Raw genomic sequence first — 20636 nt, 5'->3', positions numbered from 1 at the left:
AGCTGAAGCAGTCAGGCAAGAGGAATTCCCTCTTCCTTGTGAAAGGGCCAGCCTTCTTTCTATTCAGCTTTCAACTGATTTCACGGGGTCCACCCACATTGAATAAAGCAATCTTCTTTACTCAATCTACTATTATTTTACTCAGTCAAATGATAATCTCATCCAAAAGCACACTCAGAGACACACTCAGAATAATGTTTGAGCAAATATCCAGGCACCCTGTGACCCAGTCAGGTTGACTCATATAATTAACAATCACAAGGGACATAAAAGAGGAACTGAATAAATGGAGAGACATATCATGTTTACATATTAGATAACTCATTATGATACTTTTGTTGACTTTTCCCTTAGAAGAATATGAAAAAGTAAGCTATGCTTAAGCAAAATCTCAAAAAGGGTTTCTAGAAAACTTGACAAGATCACTTTAAAATTAATATAAAAGAACTATGGATAAGTACATTTGACATGACTAAGAAGAAAGCCAAATAGAGGATTTGACCTGTCAGGGAGTGAGACTTATAGTACAGTTAGAGTAACTAAGGTTGTGTGGCACTTAATTACAGGGAGATTCAGTGGATGAAAAAGAAACAAACTTACGTGTATGTGAAGTTCTGAAAACTGACAAGATGCACTGCAGTTGATGAGATTACTTACTACTGAAAAAAAACTAGAATTAGAGGTCTACTTCATATTAGAATTGGAGGTCTACTATCATTACAGACAAATTTCAAGGATTAAAAAACTAAATGCATAAAGGAAATGTTTAAAATTTTCAAAATATGTAGAAGACTATTTTTATAATCTCAGACTACAGAAGTACTTCTTAGACAAGAAGCATGTTGTATATATGAAAAAGTATAAACCATGAGTAAAATTATTCATAAATATTAACTTGCACAAACAAAAAAGACCTCATAAACAAAGTGCAAATAAAACCACAGCAAGGGAGAAGATTTTGCAATGCAGATAATTGACAAAGTATCCAGACTATATAAAGAATTACAAATGAGCAGCAATTTAGCAAAGAGGAGACTTGAATATGAAAATATGGTCACCCTCACTAGTAAGCAGAAAATTACTCAGTACAACCATAAAAAGATACCATCCATTTCATAAGCATTAGATTGAAAAAGTATTTAAAATCTTTAATAGCAGGTGTTAGTAAGAATATAGAGTAGTGAGCCTTTAAACACTGCTTACACATTTCTAGAATAAATTTAATTTGGTGTAACATGCTCTTAAAAGCCAAATATGCTCATAACTCTGACCTCACAATTTTACTTTGCTGTACACACTCTAGAGAAACTCTGTTATACATGCACAAAGAAAGCTACACAAAATGTTTCCTGCAGTGCTGTTTTAAGTAGCAAAATGCAGGAAATAAACTAAATATCCATCAACAGGTAAAGGATAAACATAGCATATTATTCAGCTACAATGGTGTATTGTAGTTGAATATTAGCATATCTATGTATTAACATGAATAAATATAATAAATAGTAGTTGAACAAGGATATTGCTAAATGGTAGTCCAGTTCTGTGGCACTAATATAAATTTTGAAAAATACACAAAAATATATAATTTAAATGGATCCACAGATATGCAGTAGAGCAGAAAAATATGCATGGAAATGATAAACACACAATTTGCAATAGTAATTCCCCCTGAGGATGCAGAAGGTCACAATTGTATCTGTAATATTCTATTTCTTAAAAACAAAAAAAAACCTTAAAATGAACATGGCACAATAATAGGTTTTGATTAAGCTAGGTGGTAGATACTTGTCCATGTAATACGTTATTGTGTACTCTTCTTTGTATCTTATTCTGGGTATACAGCACATGGTTACAAGTGCAAGTTCTAGAGCTAGACTGTCTGGTTGAGAATCCTGGTTCTTGCACTTCATAGCTGTGTGACCTTAGGCAAGTTACTTAAGGTTACTGTTCTTCAGTTTCTTCACGTGCAAAGCAAGGACTATACAGAGTAATACACCTACTTCAGAGCACTATTGTGAACTTTAAATGATTGCTATAGCTATCATATAGCAAGACCTCCATAAACATTAGCTATAATTATAAGATTTAAACTATATTGAAAATGTTAACTAAGAAACACAAGCTGAAGCACGGTAAATACAATCTGATTCTATTTGTGAAAACTTTATTATAAAAATATACTCCTAAGATAAATATAGGAAACACAAACTGTGAGGTTACACACCTTTTAGTACACGGGTTATGTCTGGAGAGGGAGAGGAGAATGAGTTCTAGAAGGCTGGCAACCAGCATTTCAGCTATAGGAGACACATACAAAACCCCTTCTACTGACAGGTGCTATTTAAATGCTTTACATGTGTTAATTCATTTAACTCTCATAGCAATCTTGAAGAATAGGGAGACTTACTCAAGGCTACTCATGAATAAAGATTTTAAAATGCAGATAACTGGGAATAGATTTAATATTCAGAATATATAGAGAATTGCAAATCAGGATTTGAACTTAACCAGTCGGCCTCCAGAGACTGAACTCTGACTCTCTAGGTGCCTCCTAAATAAGTAAATGCTTCATTTAGAAAAACACAGGATGACTACCACCCATATGACCAACACAGGATTGGAAATCAGAACTTATGAAGAGCTGTGACAAATTCATGATAAATAACCCAACTGAAAAAATGGGCAAAGGGAATGCACAGGAAACGCAGTGATGAGGAAACATTAATGACTAAAAAATGTATTGGTGATCTAGGAAATGCAAATTGAAGCAATAAAAAGAAATAATTTTATACCCTTGAAATTGACCACAAATTGAAAATCTGATGATAACAAATGTCAACCTTGTAGAACAGCAGGACTTCTCATACATCTGGTGGATGTGTAAACTGGCAAGGCTACTCTACACAGCAATTTGGCAATATCTAGAAAAGTCAAAGGTACATATTTCTTTCAACGGGACAGTTCTCCACTTAGCTCCCTTTACTACAAAATCTTGAGAGCAGACAAAGACAAGAATACTCTAAAACTTTGTTAGTAACAAGGAAAAACTTTTAAAATTTCAAGTATCAATCTAGCCCATTTTGTGTTGCTATAACAGAATCCCTGAGACTGGGTAATTTACAAAGAAAAGAGGTGTATTTGGTTCACAGTTTGGCAGGCTGGGAAGTTCAAGGGCATGGCACTGACTTGTGGAAAGGGCTTTCCTGCTTGAGCAGGGCATGGAAGAAGGTCAAAGGTGAAGCGGACACATGCAAGGGTGCCAAACAGTATCTTGCAGAAACGAATCCATTCCCAAAAGAACTCAAGAGAGTCTCTTGAGAGTGAGAACTCACTACTCTGAGAAGTTCACCAAGCCACTCATGAGGGTGGAGCCCCCATGACATAAAAGCTTCCCATTAGGCCCTACCCAGTAAAAGGTTCTACCTCTCAACATTGTTACAATGGCAACTAAATTTCAAGTTTTGGGAGAGACAAAGCATATGCAAACCATAGCACCATGAAAAAAAGACTAGGAAAAGTATGATATAACATAATTATGTACCATACAAAAGTGAAAGTAATTTGAGCTCATGTTGCTAGTTTATAAATATAAAAACCGATATTGAGTAAATAAAAGCCAATTTCATAATGCTATGTATAGACTAATACAAACTACATAACAGAGTTTGAACACCAGCAAAATAATTTTACATAGTTTACAATTACATTTATCTACTGATGTCATAAAACATCATTCTCAAAGGGTCCTGGAGACCTTTTCAGAGATTCTGTGAGGTCAAAAGTAATTTCATAATAACACTAATTTTTTTCCTTTACTCTTATATTATCATGAGTGTACCAGAGTTTTCCATAGGCTGCATAACATGTAACACCACAACAGTTGAATGTGGAAGCAGACATGAGAATCCTGCTGTCTTTGAGCAGGCCAGACATTAAAGAAATTTGCAGAGTGTAAAACACTGCTACTCTTCTTTAACTTTAGAAAATATATTTACTTTTCATAAAAATGTGTTATTTATACCAATGTATAAGTTTAATATAATTTTAAATTAATTAAAGGATGTTTCTAAAATGTCTTAGCCTTTATTTCAAACACTGTAAATAATGATAGTTATAATCAGCATAACAGAAACAATGTTAAGGTCTTGAATAATTTTTAAGAACGTGAAGGGATTCTGAGATTAAACATGTTTGACAACTGCTGGTGTAAGAGGATACCTAGGAAAGATGAACATCAAGTGCATGTCACTCTGAGGAGGAGGAGGAGAGACAAAGTGATGGGGTCTGGAGGTAGGGATGGGGGCTCAAATGTATCTGCAACATATTTTTCTTAAGAAACGGAAAGCAACGTACAAAAAAATTTTGCATTTAATACAACTAGATGGTGGTTACATCATACATTTGTACCTTTTGATGTAGTTAATTCATAATAAAAAGAAATAAAGTTATGATAAGCATATTACTTAGACTTACAGAAGTAATTAGCAGAACTACTAATAACCAAAATGGTTAAGAAGTTTTCAATGGGGTGTGAGACTAGAGGTTGGTGAGTGAAGGTGGAAGATGGCTGCTCGTCAAAGCAGGCTCTTCCACACCATTTCAGTTGCTACTAGGGGCACCTACTACACTTCATAAAAATAGGATCTTCAACACAAGGAAAGAAAAAAAGGAAAAGATTACATGCAGTATGCTTAGAACTGTGCAGAACATACAGATGGAAATAAACTCTGGAAGGAAATAAAGTTATAAAATAATTGTGTCAGCTGGGCACGGTGGCTCCCGCTTGTAATCCCAGCACTTTGGGAGGCCGAGGCGGGTGGATCATGAGGTCAGGAGATCGAGACCATCCTGGCTAACATGGTGAAACCCTGTCTCTACCAAAAATGCAAAAAAATTAGCTGGGCGTGGTGGCGGGCACCTGTAGTCCCAGTTACTCGGGAGGCTGAGGCAGGAGAATGGCGTGAACCTGGGAGGCGGAGCTTGCAGTGAGCCAAGATTGCACCGCTGCACTCCAGCCTGGGACACAGAGCAAGACTCCGTCTTAAAATAATAATAATAATAATAATAATAATAATAATAATAATAATAATTGTGTCAGGATGTTGTGATTACGGAACTTTCTTTCATTCCCATATCTTCTGTGGTTGTATTGCTTACACAGTCTAAAATTATTTTTTAAATTAGCAATGTATCAAAAAAGACAAGTGCATGCTATTTAACTGGTGTTGGAAAAAAACAAAAGAAAAAAGCATTTGTTTCCTCTTGGGGAAGATATTGATTATGGCTGTCACTTGGATTCTTTTTATTCTTTGGTTCTTTTTCCATCAGTATTTGCCAACCTTTCATATCCTAGAGACCATGATCATAGAGTCTTTTTTAAACTTGAAATTGTAGGAGCCTTTCTTTAGAGACAGAATTAACTTTACTGAATAATATAAATTTGGTACCGTATCATCAGAATGTATTAACCGTACCCCTGTTTCTTTCAGTGCTCTCATACAACTATGCTATATGAAATATTAATTCTGATACAAATGACTTGATAATGATCCACATGGAAGGTCCAATGGACTATTTATTATACTGCTTATTATGTACCATTATTATGTACCATTTCCTCTGACTCTGTCATTGGCTGCTGTTTGCTGGATAGAGAACCCCAAGGCAACTTGACTTCGGAGGAGAGAGGCAGGGAGGCAACTTGACGTCAGGGGAGAGTGACCTGCCTTTACTGTCTAGCAGTAGGAGAAGGATTTACTGGGCAGCTGGCCTACCTCTATGTGCATGGGCCCCACTGAAGCCATAAGGGGGACGTGCACATGCATAAAGATGGTGGCATGAGCTCAGAGGGCATCACCCAGGACTCCTTGCCCTATGTCATAGAACCACAACAAAAATGATTTCTGATTTGACCCGCCCACCCATCATCCACTCATCTAAGGATCTACTCAATATGATTGTTGAATACCTACATGCTTTTGCACTGTACTGGGTATTATGCATGTATAATGGAAACTGCCTCCATAAAAATCACAGGCGTAATAGAATATAATCTCATTCACCTTCAAGTAAGTTGTAATGCAGTTCTGCTTTGCAAACAGAATCTTTGCTATAAAATGTGTAAGTGATTAGAAGAGTATTTGCAAGAACAATTATAAAACATGCTGTGGTTACGCTATTTTCTTTTAAATCTGCCACAGGTCTGTGTGAGTGTGAATGCATGTAAATTGATACAGGCAGCCATACCAGATGGATACCTGGATGTATGCTCTCAAACCTCATTTTTTCTTCCTGGACACAACTTCCTTTGCAGTTAGATTGGGTGCATGTGACTGGATTCTGGTCAGTGAATGTGGGTGGCAATGATGTATATCAGTTTCAGGTCTAGAAAGAAATACCTCCGTAGTCCTTTTCTCCCTTCCTAGAGATCACAGTGACTATGTACAGAAGGTAGATGTAGTACAAGAAGAATAATCATGGATTCCTGAGTCACCACTTGTAGGAGAAAGACCCAGCAGACTAGTGGCCTCACATTACACAGCGACAGGAGTGAGAAACAAACATTTAATGTGTTAAGCCATTGAGAATTTGAGGTTATTTATTACAATAGTAGTGTTAATTATCCTGTGTTTCACAATTAACTGTAGAAGCAGATTAGCCCTTTGAGTAATGATGTTGATGAAACCATTACCAAAGGACATTTTACGTTACTGTGCTGCTAAGAACAAAGTTAAAAATGAATATACCTCTGCAGAGATAGCACATGTGTTTCTACCCGTGGAAGGTTATTCATAGGATAAAAGGTCTTACATTCAGCCAACTCTCCTGCAGGACCCTGCAAATGATCCATAGCATTACTCATCTGTTCACAGCTGCAGAGTCTGGTTGAATTAATAACTTGGGTGCCTTCTATGCGGCAGGCCCAGACATATTTCTCTTGAATCTTTTTTCAGACAGATCCCAGAATAAAGTGGGTGCCCCAAATTTTCCTAGGATGCTGGAGCATCCTTAGGTCCTCTTAGTTGTTAACCACTTTGTAACTCTCTCCTACTCCATCCTCAAGAAGCATCAAAGGCCAGAGTGCCTATGCAGCCTTGTCATCCAGGCGAGAGCCCGGACCATAATCATGAGGCTCTTTGGTTTCATCCATGACAGGCAGCAGTTGATGCAGCTAACCCACAAAGGAAAATCTCAAAGCCAGATGCCCCCTGTGTCAGTGTGGATGCTTGTGTGGGTCTACCATACTTCCTTCTGCTAAATCATACCTTCTGAATGATAGAAGCAGGAGACAGAGAAACTCTAGGCAGGCAGGGGCAGGTCCCTGGTGAAGCCCGGTCTTCAAGTCAAAAAGCCTGAAACCTGTGGCCCAAAGCGAGAACTTCTATCCCTATTTTCCCTCTCTCTCCTGATTGGTTCTTCTGAATAATGTGTTTTTATACATCAAATGTTGCCCACCCTGCCCCCGCATTCTGTGCCTATAAAGACCCCAGATTCAGCCTGTAGAGGAAAGAAGTGGCTGGGTGTCAGAGAGAGGAAACTTGACTTCAGCGACAATGGCTGGACATTGGAGAGAGGCAACTTGACTTCAGGGGAGAGTGACCTGACTTTACTGTCCCCTTTCCAGCTGCCCTCTCCACTGAGAGCCACTTCCATCACTCAATAAAATTCTCCACATTCACTGTTACTCAATTCATCCATGTGATCTCATTCTTCTTGGGCACCGGACAAGAATTTGGGACTCACCAAGTGCTGGTACCCAAAAAGGCTGTCAAACTGGTCCTTTGCCCTCACTGGTGGATGTCTCAGTGCCTCTGCCTCTCCATACTTGTTTCATCTGGGAGCTGTTCCCTCCCTGCACTTTCTCATTCAGTAATTTCTACTAAGCAATGAGTACAGCTTAATGTTGCTCAGTGAAGCCTCCCTCACCTTCCATGGGAGGTATTAAAACTTCTTCCTCAGGACTTCCATAGCACTTGGTTCATACCCTATTTTAGTGTTTAAAAGCTTGTACTTCTATGTTTTGGTTTAGAAGCCTATCTTCCCAACCAGATGATGGCCTTCTTAGGGGCAACTTCTTTGAATGACTTCATTCTTTGACTTCGAGCATACTCTGCTGTCTGGATTTTCTATCACCATCTGCTCCTTTCAGTCCCCTTTGTGGGCTTTGCTGTGCCCCAGGGCTCATTCATTTAGCCTCCTCTCTTTTCTCTCTAAACTCACTCTGCAGATGATTTCATCCTGTTTAGAGCTTCAAATACCTTCTAAAAACTGATGACTCTCCAATGTATAGCTCCAGTACGAACTTCTTCCCTTAACTCTAGGCTCCAAAATTCATGATATCCATCCATCTCCACTCAGATGTCTATTAGGCATCTCAGAATGAAAACAGAACTCTGTTTCTCCATGCTTTCCTCACAGCTTGCTCCTTCTTTAATCTTCCTCATCTCAGGATTGAAATTCTCCTTTTCCATTTTCCCAGTCCAGAAGCCTACGCTAGTCTTTCATATGCCACTTCCAACCCAGAAGCAAATCCTATGGGTGTTATCTGCAGTGACGTCTGGAATCTAACCACTCCTCACCATCTCTTATTTGGACACCATATCAACCTCAAAATGGACTCCAGAGGGCAGCCAGAATGATCCTTTTAAAATGTAAATTTGGCTTGTCAGTTCCCTACTTGAGCCCTTCAGTGGTTTCCCACTGCATTTTGAATAAAACACACAGTCTGACTCTTGGTCTACACCTTTGCGTGAGCTCTGTGCCTTCACCCTTACTACTCTTACCAGGCAAAGGGGCTTCCTTCTTGTTCCTCAAAGAGGCCAAGCACACTCCTGTTCCAGGACTTCTGCACCTGAAGTTGCCCATGTTTGGAAAGTTCTTAGCAGATAACATGCCTAACCAATTTACATGCCACATTCAAGTCTGGTCAAATGTCACTTCATCAGAGAGGAATTCCTGAGCATCCTTCTAAAATAGCATGCTCCCGCATGGCTACCTAGCTTTATTATTTTTTTCCATACCTACCTGACATTCTATTATCCATCCACTTATTTAGTTGCTTGGAATGTAATCTATATAAATGCAAGCTCACTAGATTGTAACCTCCATGAAGTAGGGCTATTTTCTGTTTTGTTCACTGTACCTCTTGTGAATAGAATAGTGATATAGTTTGGACATTTGTCCTCTCCAAATCTCATGTTAAAATGTGATACCAATGTTGGAAGTGGGGCCTGGTGGCAGGTGTTCGGGTCATGGGGGCGGATCCCTCATGAATAACTTTGTGCCATTCTCGCGACAATGAGTGAGTAGTTTTTGCTTTATTAGCTCCTGCAAGAACTGATTGCTAAAAGCAGCCTGGTACCTCCCTCCCCTCTCTCTCTTGCTTCCTTCCTATTACCATGTGATGCCTGCTCCCCTTCACCTTCCACCACAATTGGAAGCTTCCTGAGGTCCTTATCATAAGCAGATGCTGGCACCATGCCTCATTTTATGTACAACCTGCAGAATTGTGAACCAAATAAATCTATTTTGTTAGTAAATGACCCAGCCTCAGGTATTCCTTTATAGTAACACAAAACAGACTAGGACAAATGGTATTTAACATCGAGTAGGTTTACTATAAAAATTTGTGAAGTTAATGATTCCTTAGACCCTAAACCATTTTCTGTAGATTGTGTCCAAGAGACGTTTGATTAATACAAGTTTTTGTACATTGGAAAACTACTTACTTATCATAAATGACTTAGTTGATCTGAAGAAACTAAATCCTAGACCCGGCAGTGGGGAAAACTGAGAACCAAACTAATTATACTACAGAACCCCAAGAAGGCTCATAAATTAATGGCAGTGAATACCTTTGGAAGTGAGGGCAAATGAGGTGGAACTAAAATGAAGAAGCATTGGTGGAAAGTCTGTTTTCTGAGAAGTTACACCTTCCAACTTCCTCTATTCCCAGCAGTAAGATTGCTGTCCCTCCCAACACTGACAAAAGACTAGAGCTGAATAGTCATGAAAAGATAAAACAGGATCTCTGGAATAGAGGACACATGTCAAAATTGAAGATGGGAATGCCACAGATAAAATAGGGAATTAATTACATGAACACCTGCCAGATGCTGATACTATAGCTCTCCTCCCTCTCAGCTCCCAGGAGGCTGTCAGGCCACTGCTCTCCATGAGGGAGACTGGAAGAGTCTTATCTTGGAAACCTGAAAGACCAAGAAAAAAGATCCAAAGATACGTACACTGATATTCCTCAATTAAATAGCCCAACTAAGCTGGGCATGGTGGCTCATGCCTGTAATCCCAGTGACTTGGGAGGCTGAGCTGGGAGGATTGCTTGAGCCCAAGAATTCGAGGCAAGTCTGGGCAATATAGGAGATCCTGTCTCTAAAAACAAATAAACAAAAATTAGCTGGGCATGGTAGTGCACACCTGTAGTCCCAGCTACTTGAGAGGCGGAGGGTGGAGGATTGCTTGAGGTAGCAATGAGCTATGATCGCGCCACTGCACTCCAGCCTGGGTGACAGAGTGAGATCCCACCTCTAAAAACGAATGAACAAACAAAAAAGCCCCCAACTAGGTAACCCTAGAGTTAAACTCAAAGTCATCCATTCTAACCCATGAGCTCAGAGCTTCCCATCAACTTAATAGTGCCCTGCTCATAAGCATAAGCAGACAGCCGAGGCTCACTGGAAGTCTTTATTTATTCTTTAACTTGAAATATAGGAGCTGAAACAAACAGAAAAAACAACCACTTTGGTGGAAACAGATTCTTCAAGGAGAATAAAGTTCAAAAGATCTGTTATGTGTTCAAAGAGATAAGAGAAAATATTGCATCCACAAAATGAGGATAGAATGTTAAATTTAAAAAATCGGCAAACAAAAAAGATCTCTGGTAATTAAACATACAAAACAGAAATTTATAACTCAGTGGAAGGTTTGGAAAACAAATCTAAGGAGCTTAGAGAATGGAGTAAGAGCACAAAGAGATAGGAAACAGAAGAGAAAAGCAAAGATAATTAGAGGGCTAGGGCCAGACCATGAAACTCAGCATGCACATAATACACAGTTTAGAAAAGAGAGATGGAAGGAAACAAATTATTTATAATACAACTCAAGAAGATTTACTGAAACAGAAACACCTGAGTTTCTGAGCGCTCTAATAGATGAAAACAAACCCACGTTAAGGCATTTAATTCTGAAATTACAAAAGCTACTGCATGCTTCCAGGGAAGATTTTTTTAAAAGGTATTTTCAAAGGTCAGGAATTAATTTGGCTTCTGACTTCTCAATAATGATTTCGGATGTTAAAGGACACAAGAGCAAGAACTTTAAAATTCTCTAGGATCATTATTTTCAAATCTAGCCAAATTAAGCATAAAAATAGATTAAAGAAAGGTTCAGATGTACAAGGTCTCAAAACATTTACTTCCATGCCCTCTTTCTCTGCATGCTCCTAGATGATGTGTTCTACCAAATAAGGGAATAATCCTAGAAAGAAAGATATAAGATGCAGGGATCAGAAGGCAGGGAGTGAATACCCAGAATGAGATGCCAGGATGACAGCTGCACATTAGGTATAGTGGGAAAACTCTGGAAAAGATTTACCTAAGAAGATAAATTTGTTGGAATGTTTATGTGGCCTAAATTCTCGAGTAAAATTAAAAAAAAACTGGTGCAGAGTTTGGAGTTGAATTTATGATAGGGTCATAGAAAACCAAGCAAACAAAAAACACAATAATTAATTTTATGGAGAATTAAAAGGTTGCTCATGATGTAAGTTATTAAAAGCCATCTATGGGATGGGCGCAGTGGCTCACACCTGTAATCCCAGCAGTTTGGGAAGCCAAGGTAGGTGGATCACTTGAGGCTAGGAGTTCGAGACTAGCCTGGCCAACATGGCGAAACCCCATCTCTACCAAAAATACAAAAAAATTAACTGGGTGTGGTGGCACATGCCTGTAATCCCAGCTACTTGAGGCAGGAATCCGGAAGGCGGAGGTTGCAGTGAGCCGAGATCATGCCACTGCACTCCAGCCTGGGCAACACAGCATGACTCTGTCTCAAAAAATGAATGAATGAATGAATGAATAAATAAATAAATAAAAACAAAAGCCATCTACGACAAACCCACAGCCAACTTTATACTGAACGTGGAAAAGTCGAAAGTATTCCACCTGAGAAATGGAACAAGACAAGGATGCCCACTTTTGCCACTCTTATTCAACATAGTACTGGAAGTCCTAGCCAGAACAATCAGACAAAAGAAATAAATAAAGGGCATCCAAATTGGTAAAGAGGAAGTCAAATTGTTGCTGTTCACTGATGATATGATTGTATAACCTAAAGACTCATCCAAAAAGCTCCTAAATCTGATAAATGAATTCAGTAAAGTTTCAGAATACAAATCAATGTACACAAATCAGTAGCACTGCTAAACATCAACAGCGACCAAGCTGAGAATCGAATCAAGAACTCAACCCCTTTTATTATAGCTGCAAAAAACATAAAATACTTAGGAATATACCTAACCAAGGTGGTGAAAGATGTCCCCAAGGAAAACTATAAAACACTGCTGAAAGAAATCATAGACAACAAAAACAAATGGAAGAACATTCCATGTTTATGACTGGACAGACTCAATATTGTGAAAATTACCACACTGCCAGAAGCGATCTACAAATTCAATGCAATTCCCATCAAAACACCATTGTCATTCTTCACAGAACTAGAAAAAGACAATCCTAAAATTCATGTGGAACCAAAAAGGTGTCCACATAGCCAAAGCAAGACTAAGCAAAAGAACAAATTCAGAGGCATCACATTACCCGACTTCAAACTACTATAAGGCTACTACAGTCACTGAAACAGCATGCTACTGATATAAAAATAGGCACATAGACCAATGAAACAGCATAGAGAATCTGGAAATAAAGCCAAATACTGACAGCCAACTGATCTTCGACAAAGCAAACAAAAACACCGAGTGGAGAAAGACACCCTATTCAACAAATGGTGCTGGAATAATTGGCAAGCCACATGTAGAAGAATGAAACTGGATTTTCATCTCTCACTATGCAAAAGTCAACACACGATGGATCAAAGACTTAAATCTAAGACCTGAAACTATAAAAATTCTAGAAGATAACGTTGCAAAAACCCTTCTAGACATTGGCTTAGGCAAAGAATTCATTACCAGGAATCCTAAAGCAAATGCAACAAAAACAGATAAATAGATGGGACTTAATTAAACTAAAAAGCTTCTGCACAGCAAAAGAAATAATCAGCAGAGGAAACAGACAACCCACAGCGTGGGAGAAAATCTTCACAAACTATGCATCTGACAAAGAACTTATATCCAGCATCTACAAGGAACTCAAACAAATTGCAAGAAGAAAACAAAAATCCCCTCAAAAAGTGGGCTAAGGACATGCATAGACAATTCACAAAAGAAGATACACAAATGGCCAACAAACATAAGGGAAAATGCTCAACATCACTAATTATCAGGGAAGTGCAAATCAAAGCCACAATGGGATATCATCTTACAACTGCAAGAATGACCATAATTAAAAAAAAAAAGATGTTGGCATGAATGTGGTGAAAAGGGAACACTTTTACACTGTTCATGGGAATATAAACTAGTATAACTACTATGGAAAACTGTATGGGGATTCCTTAAAGAAATAAAAGTCGATCTACCATTCGATCCAGCAATCCCACTACTGGGTATCTACTCAGAGGAAAAGAAGTCGTTATATGAAAAAAGACACTTGCACGCACATGTTTATGGAAGCACAACTTGCAACTGCAAAAATATGGAACAAATGCCCATGAATCAATGAGTGGATAAAGAAAATGTGGTATACACATACCATGGAATATTCCACCACAAAAAATACTCAGCCACAAAAAGGAATGAAATAATGGCATTTGCAGCAACTTGGATGGAATTGGAGACCATTATTCAAGTGAAGTAACCTAGGAATGGAAAACCAAACATTGTATATTCTCACTTGTAATTGGGAGCTAATCTATGAGGACATAAAGGCATAAGAATAATACGATGGACCTTGGAGATCGGGGGGAAGTATGGGAAGGAGGTGAGGAATAAAACTGTATTCTGCGTACACTGCTTGGGTGATGGGTGCATCAAAATCTGAGATCACCACTAAAGAACTTATTCATGTAACCAAACACCAACTGCTCCCCAAAAACCTATTGACATTTTTTAAAAAGAAAAAAATATATAAAAAGAATCTAAGAAAATGATGAAAGGTTGCTCATGAAAGAATAGCAATAATAATTTACCACAAGTTCTATGGTGAATTGGATTTATAATAATATAAACATGATGAGTATATTCAAAAATAATGATATAAATGAACTGGAGACTAGATGGCTGCAAAGGGTGCTTGGGGATCATATGAACACAGAGGGAAAAGATAGGTCAACTCTTATTTTTTATGGTACAAAGTCGATAGAGAATGCCGACAGCAGAACAATCAGGAAGTATCAATGCAAACATGCTATTTAGAAATATGGAATTAAACACCAATGAGGTCAACTGAAAGACTAAAACAAGTTGCCTTCAGGGATGGAAACATGGATTTGTGGGGAGGGGTGCAGTGGGCTGTTGTTTTTGTCTACATATCTTATAAAACTATTTGATTCATGTATTTGTCCGTGATACACAAATTCTAAGAAACAAGGAAATGGTTCCAGGCTGTGTCTAGACAGTGTTGGCAAAGATAATGTTTGGTGTTCAAGGTGGGTCTAGGAGTTAAGAAATGCACCCTGAATAACAGGCAGGAGACCTCCAAACGGACATAATTGTGACAAAAGCCATTTTTAGGATATGACTAGTGTAGAATCTACAGGTCAAAGAAGAGGAGTTGGGCTGGGGCAGTGGCTCGCACCTGTAATACCAATGAGTTGGGAGGCCAAGGCAGGGGGGTGGCTTGAGGCCAGGAGTTTGAGGTTGCAGTGAGCTATGATCACGCCACTGCACTCCAGCCTGGGTGACAGAGTGAAGCCTTGTCCCCCCAACCCCCACCCCCCCAAGAAAAGGAGTCACACTCAGAATATGGCAAATGGATTATCTTGGAAAGGGCAGGAATGTTAGTGCTGGAGCAATACAAGGCTCATTATGGCAGCTGGTAGCTGTGACTCTGCCAAGTTACCATTCTATGGCATCAGTGGCCATGTGCTCCTTCACTGATACCCAGTCTGGAATTGAAAATGAGGTCCAACAGGCATAGAGGGGACCAGGTCCTTTCTGAGTTCACACCTAGGTGATAGGGTCTGGGGCTGACTTATCATCTCCAAAGAAACAATGAAACCCACAATATGGTCCTTTGAACACAGTGGGTTTTTGCTGAATGATTGAGAACATGAGTGGAATCCTGTTGGAAAGACCATCTGCACACAGAAAGTGGGTGGGCTTGTTGGAAACAGCTCATCTGGAGCAAGAGAGGGGACTGGCACAAGAAGCCACATGGCTGTGGATCTTTCAGGTGCAAATGGTGTAAATTCCCAGCAAACTCTTGTATGCATCTTGACTTTTCTTCTCTCTTCCTGCTTCCACTGACATGAATGATGGTAACAGGCTGAGAAAGCAACAACCCTGATTTAATCCATTTCCCTCCATGTAAGCAGAAAACTGGCAGAGTAATAAGATTTAGTCTGCCTTGTTCTCCATTTGAGCTGAGACCTAAAAGTGGCACAGACTTCACAAGCAATGTCGATTAGGAGAGTAACTGTTAGAATCATCTTTTCTCTTGGTTTATCCCAATCTTCCCTCTTGAAATGCAAGAAATCTATGGATTGATACATGATGTTATAGGTGTTATAACTGTATAGTGCCATGTGAATTCACATCATGTTGATATATTAGATTATATACAAAAACAGCTGTTTTTGTAGGTCAAAAAGTAGTCAAATGTCAGCAATTTCATACTATTCAACCTAACCTCCTCCTATTTTTGTTCCTGCCCTCTAAGTTAGGTATTTAATCCTGTATAATAGATGAATGAGCCTCAGAGGAGTTAACGCTTTGTAACTGTGCTTTCTCAGGGGAATGTAAACTAATCAACTGGCCCTAATCAATGAAAAGAGTTTTGAATATTCAGAGTTGACCCAGAAGCAGTGAGCCCTTCTCCCACTCTCTGGTACTAGGGTCTCTAGTTAGACTCTGAGCCAGGACAGTACTCTGTACTGAAAGAGCTGTGGGCACCTGTGGGCATATTCTTCTTCTCTGGTGATCTCTAATGATGCCATAAATCCCCGGCAAAAAGGTTCATTGTTCCTCTAGATCCAAACTAACAGTGAGCAGCACAGACAGTGCTGTGGAAGGCTAATCCACAGGATGGAGCCAAGTGGTGGCCATAGGTGGGAGTGGAAGGGTCACAGTTTCTGTGGGAAACTGGGTTTGGTTATACTAAATAAGCATAATAATTTTCGTGAAAGATAATATTGGGAATAATGTATTCTGTCTGGGTGAATCATATTTCGGAAGAAAAATGATTATTAGAGCTGAGTGCTACATTTAATTATACATATTTGAGTTATTGAATATAATTTGAACATTATTTGAATATTATTAGTCTTTAGGAACCTAACATCTCTTTAGCCAAGAAGTGTGGCAGAAAAACTAATTCTGAGACAATGGAAAGAAAGAGATACAAGAAGAAATTCTGTATGAAACCAAATCTTCATTTTTTAAACTTTTAATTATTATTATTATTTGAGACAGAGTCTCTCTCTATTGCCCAGGCTGGAGTGCCGTGGCATGATCATGGCTCACAGCAGTCTTGACCTCCTGGGTTCAAGTGATCCTCCTGCCTCCGCTTCTCAAGTAGCCAGGACCATAGGCATGTGCTACATGTTCAGCCCAGAAGTGAAACTTTTAAAGAGTGGTACAACACAAGGAAACAGTTGGGAAAGGGTAGAAAATAGGAAGGAGCCAAGGACTTTTGCTTTTCAGATTGGTCTCCATTGCTGCATTCTTTCCATTAAAATGAAGGAATGTGGGTTCCTTCTGTCTGTAAATGTAGTCTCCTCAAACCACATGTAGCTTCTGGAAAGCCAGTATCACGGTTCTAGGGCACCTGGATTTAGAGCAGTTGCTTCAGGCGAGATGAGCCATATGTCTCCACCTGCCACATCCAAATGCCAGGTGAGACCTGTCACCATGGACTGCTCCTCAATAGCAAGATCCTTCAACACTTTGCAGAGGCCTTTCGCGGTTCTGTGTCTCACAGACTGTGCCATCTGCCGGAATGCTCCTCCATTTGATGAATTCCTTTAGCTGCCAATTTAATAATCACCTTTCCTGATTCCACTCCCAGCCACAAGACCCAGTGTCTACATCATCTCTCTGTTGCTTCTCCCCCAGAGGCATGGGTCTATTTCTTGCCTGTTTCTCCTGTAGATGAAGAGCCCCGGAGTCTGGTTTCTTAATCAATGTTATCATCCAGCCCCAAGCTCACTGGGCAGAAAATGACTGATGTTTTTCGAATGAAAGAAACAGAAAGAATTTGTCAAAATGTTATTTATAAGTAAATTTTCAGGAGCAATATATCATAAAAAGTAAGATGCTTCCAATATTTCCATTTAAGTCTCTCATGCCTGAGTTCATTCAAGTTTTACCTGGGTCTTCAGCTCCCCATGGAAATCGTCGTGCTTGGTTCTAGACATTTCCTCTCTCACCCTCTACAGCAGCTTATCCAAACCATCGCCATACTACTTAAGCTCCTGATTCCAGCCTGCCCACCTCTCTCTCAGCAAACTCCTCCCACCTGAGAGGAAATTGAGGTGACCTGGTATGAATCTGCAGACACTGTTATAGGAAGAGACACCACTTTCTACACCTGTTGTCTGAATCCCACCTCCTGTAGCTTTGCCAGTTACCCCTCTTCTCTGTAGAGAATCTCTCTTGCTCTGTATTAGTATTGTGTTTCTTTCTCTTCAATGCATAAACATTCTCAAGACTTTTTTTTCTTAAAACAAAATCCCAGTCCTTTGGTGATGGTATGGACAGGAGAGCTATGCTTGCCCCAGTCTCCAGCCTACCTTCACAGGACACCAGGACAGCAAACATCTTCTTTCACCCAGTCCTTGGGTCTCTTCCAACAGGGATGCTGGTGAGTAGATGTGTGAGGCCACGCGGGCGTTCAGATGCTCATCACCAACTGGGCCACAGCCCAGGAGCACAATAGCACCCAGAAACTCTCTTAACCTCACAGGCTCAAATCCATGAAACATTTCCCAACTTTACCCCAGATCATCACGTAATGGTAGAGCTACTTAGACCACACAGTGGCTCTGCCTGTAATTACAACTTACTTCACCACTTTTATCTGAGGATCAGAAGCTGGATGGGGGGGCACAGCCAGTGCAAACAGAGGTGGAAGATGGACCCTGGAGCCTTGGCTAACACCTTCTGCTTGCAGGTCTCAGGATTCCTACCGTGTTCCTTCCAGCACTAACTTTTGCAGTCAGAAGAACACACTCCAGTCTACAGGTCGGCCCGCTTTCTCTCCTTTCCATGGCTTTTTCCACAAGATCTAGCTGGCCTATATAGTTTTACCAGAATTTATTAACTTAATTCCTTCTACTTACTGACCAAATTTGATACGTTACTCCTGTGCGATCGATTCCCCTCCTGAATTTCCCCTTTGATCAATACTGCTTACTCAACATGGTTGCCATCACCAGCTGAAATTACCTCACTTTTACACGGGCTTATTCCTTTATCATCTGTCTCCCCACTTAGAATGAAAGCTCTGAGAGTGGGGAAATGGTCCATTGTATTCCCTGCTAAACACCCAGTGCTGAATCGGGACAGGCTTCCAGTGAATTTTTACTAAATGAATGAACACACAGAAAAAACAAACAAATGACCCTCTCTTCATCCAAACAACTGGTCACCAACTTTTATCAATTTTGCTTTCTTACTATCATTCACATCTGCTCCTTTCTTTTTACTATCTGTGACCAGTTTAGTTTAGGCCCTTGTTTTTGTCTTGCTGAGATCAGAGAACAGCCTTCTAGCCTAACTATTGCGAGTCTAATACCCCACTCTCCATTCTTTAAACCACTACCGAATGAACTGAAATTGAAAGCTAATCGCTATGGTTTGAATGTGTGTCCCCTTCAAAACTCAAGTTGAAACTTAATCCCCAGGCAGTTTTCCTCAGCTGTGGGTGGTGGCCGCTACCAGGCTTCAGCTTCCAGTCTGTGGATGGTGAGGTGGCATGGACAGCAGCCCTGGTGCCCCACACTCCACTGCCTGCAAGCTGCCTGCCTGTCTGCCGTGCCCCAAGTCCGCAGCTTCCCATCTCAGCACTCAGCTGCCACTGCCCGCCGTGGCCCAGTGAGCAACCCAGATGCAGGCCATCAAGTGTGTGGAGGTGGGAGACAGAGTTGCAGGTAAAACTTGCCTACTGACTGGTTATACAACCAATGCATTTCCTGGAGACTATATCCCTACTGTCTTTGACAACTGTTCTGCTAATGTTACGGTAGTTGGAAAATCAGTGTATCTGGACTTATGGAATACAACTAGACAAGAAACTATGCCCCCTATCCGATCTGCACACAGATGTGCTCTTAATTTGCTTTTCCCTTGTGAGTCCCATGTCGTTTGAAACTGCTGGTGCAAAGTGGTATCCTGCAGTGTGGTACCACTACTTTCCAAACACTCTTGTCATCCCTGTGGGAATTGAACTTGATGTTAGGGAGCCTTTGTACACTTTGCTGAGAAAATGGTGACACCTTCACACTCAATGCCAAGTTTTTGGTACAGATTTAATTTTCACATAAAACTATTTTGAACCCAGCAGTAATTTTAAGGTGTAAATTTTTTTTTTAGACAAGGTCTTGCTCTGTTGCCCGGGCTGGGCTTGAACTCCTGGTCTCAAGTGATCCTCTCACCTTGGCCTCCCAGAATGTGGGGATTATAGGTGTAGGCCACCACACCTGGCCAACAAGCCTTCTCAAACCCTTATTTTTCAAAGTCCCTATTCTTGTTTAGATTAAGAGTTGCCAACCTACCTTCTGAACTAAATTGTGTTGTTGTGCTAAGAACACTAAGCACTAAATGGTGTAAAGGCCCTTGTCCTAAAAAGACTGCAGCTTCTGAAGTTAGGAAATGCAGACACTTTCCAAGTAGTTTTCAGATATGTAAAGCAGAACAGCTTCCTTAACAAAACATTGCCATTTAACACACCAGTAATTTATCAACCTTTGTTCATTAGAGAACTATAAAAAACTATTCTAAAATTCATACTGAACCAAAAAGAGCCCAAATAGCCAAAGCAATTCTATGGGCATTTTTTCATATCTTTGTTGGCCATATGTATTTCTTCTTTTGGGAGGTGTCTGTTCTCATCCTTTACCTATTTTTTAATGGGATTATTTGTTTTGCTTGTCAGTTTGTTTAAGTTTCTGATAGATTCTGGATGTTAGACCTTTGTCGGATGCCGTTTGCAAATATTTTCTCCCATTCTGTAGGTCGTCTGTTTATTTGGCCCAAATAGCCAAAGAAGCATCACACTACCCTACTTAAAACTATACTAAAAGGCTACCAAAAATCAAAACAGCATGGTACTGGTACAAAAATAGACACATAG

The sequence above is a fragment of the Papio anubis genome, chromosome 1 (genome assembly GCF_008728515.1).
Source record: "Papio anubis isolate 15944 chromosome 1, Panubis1.0, whole genome shotgun sequence".
In the NCBI taxonomy this organism is placed as follows: domain Eukaryota; kingdom Metazoa; phylum Chordata; class Mammalia; order Primates; family Cercopithecidae; genus Papio; species Papio anubis.
Note: the sequence above shows the minus strand (reverse complement) of the source record.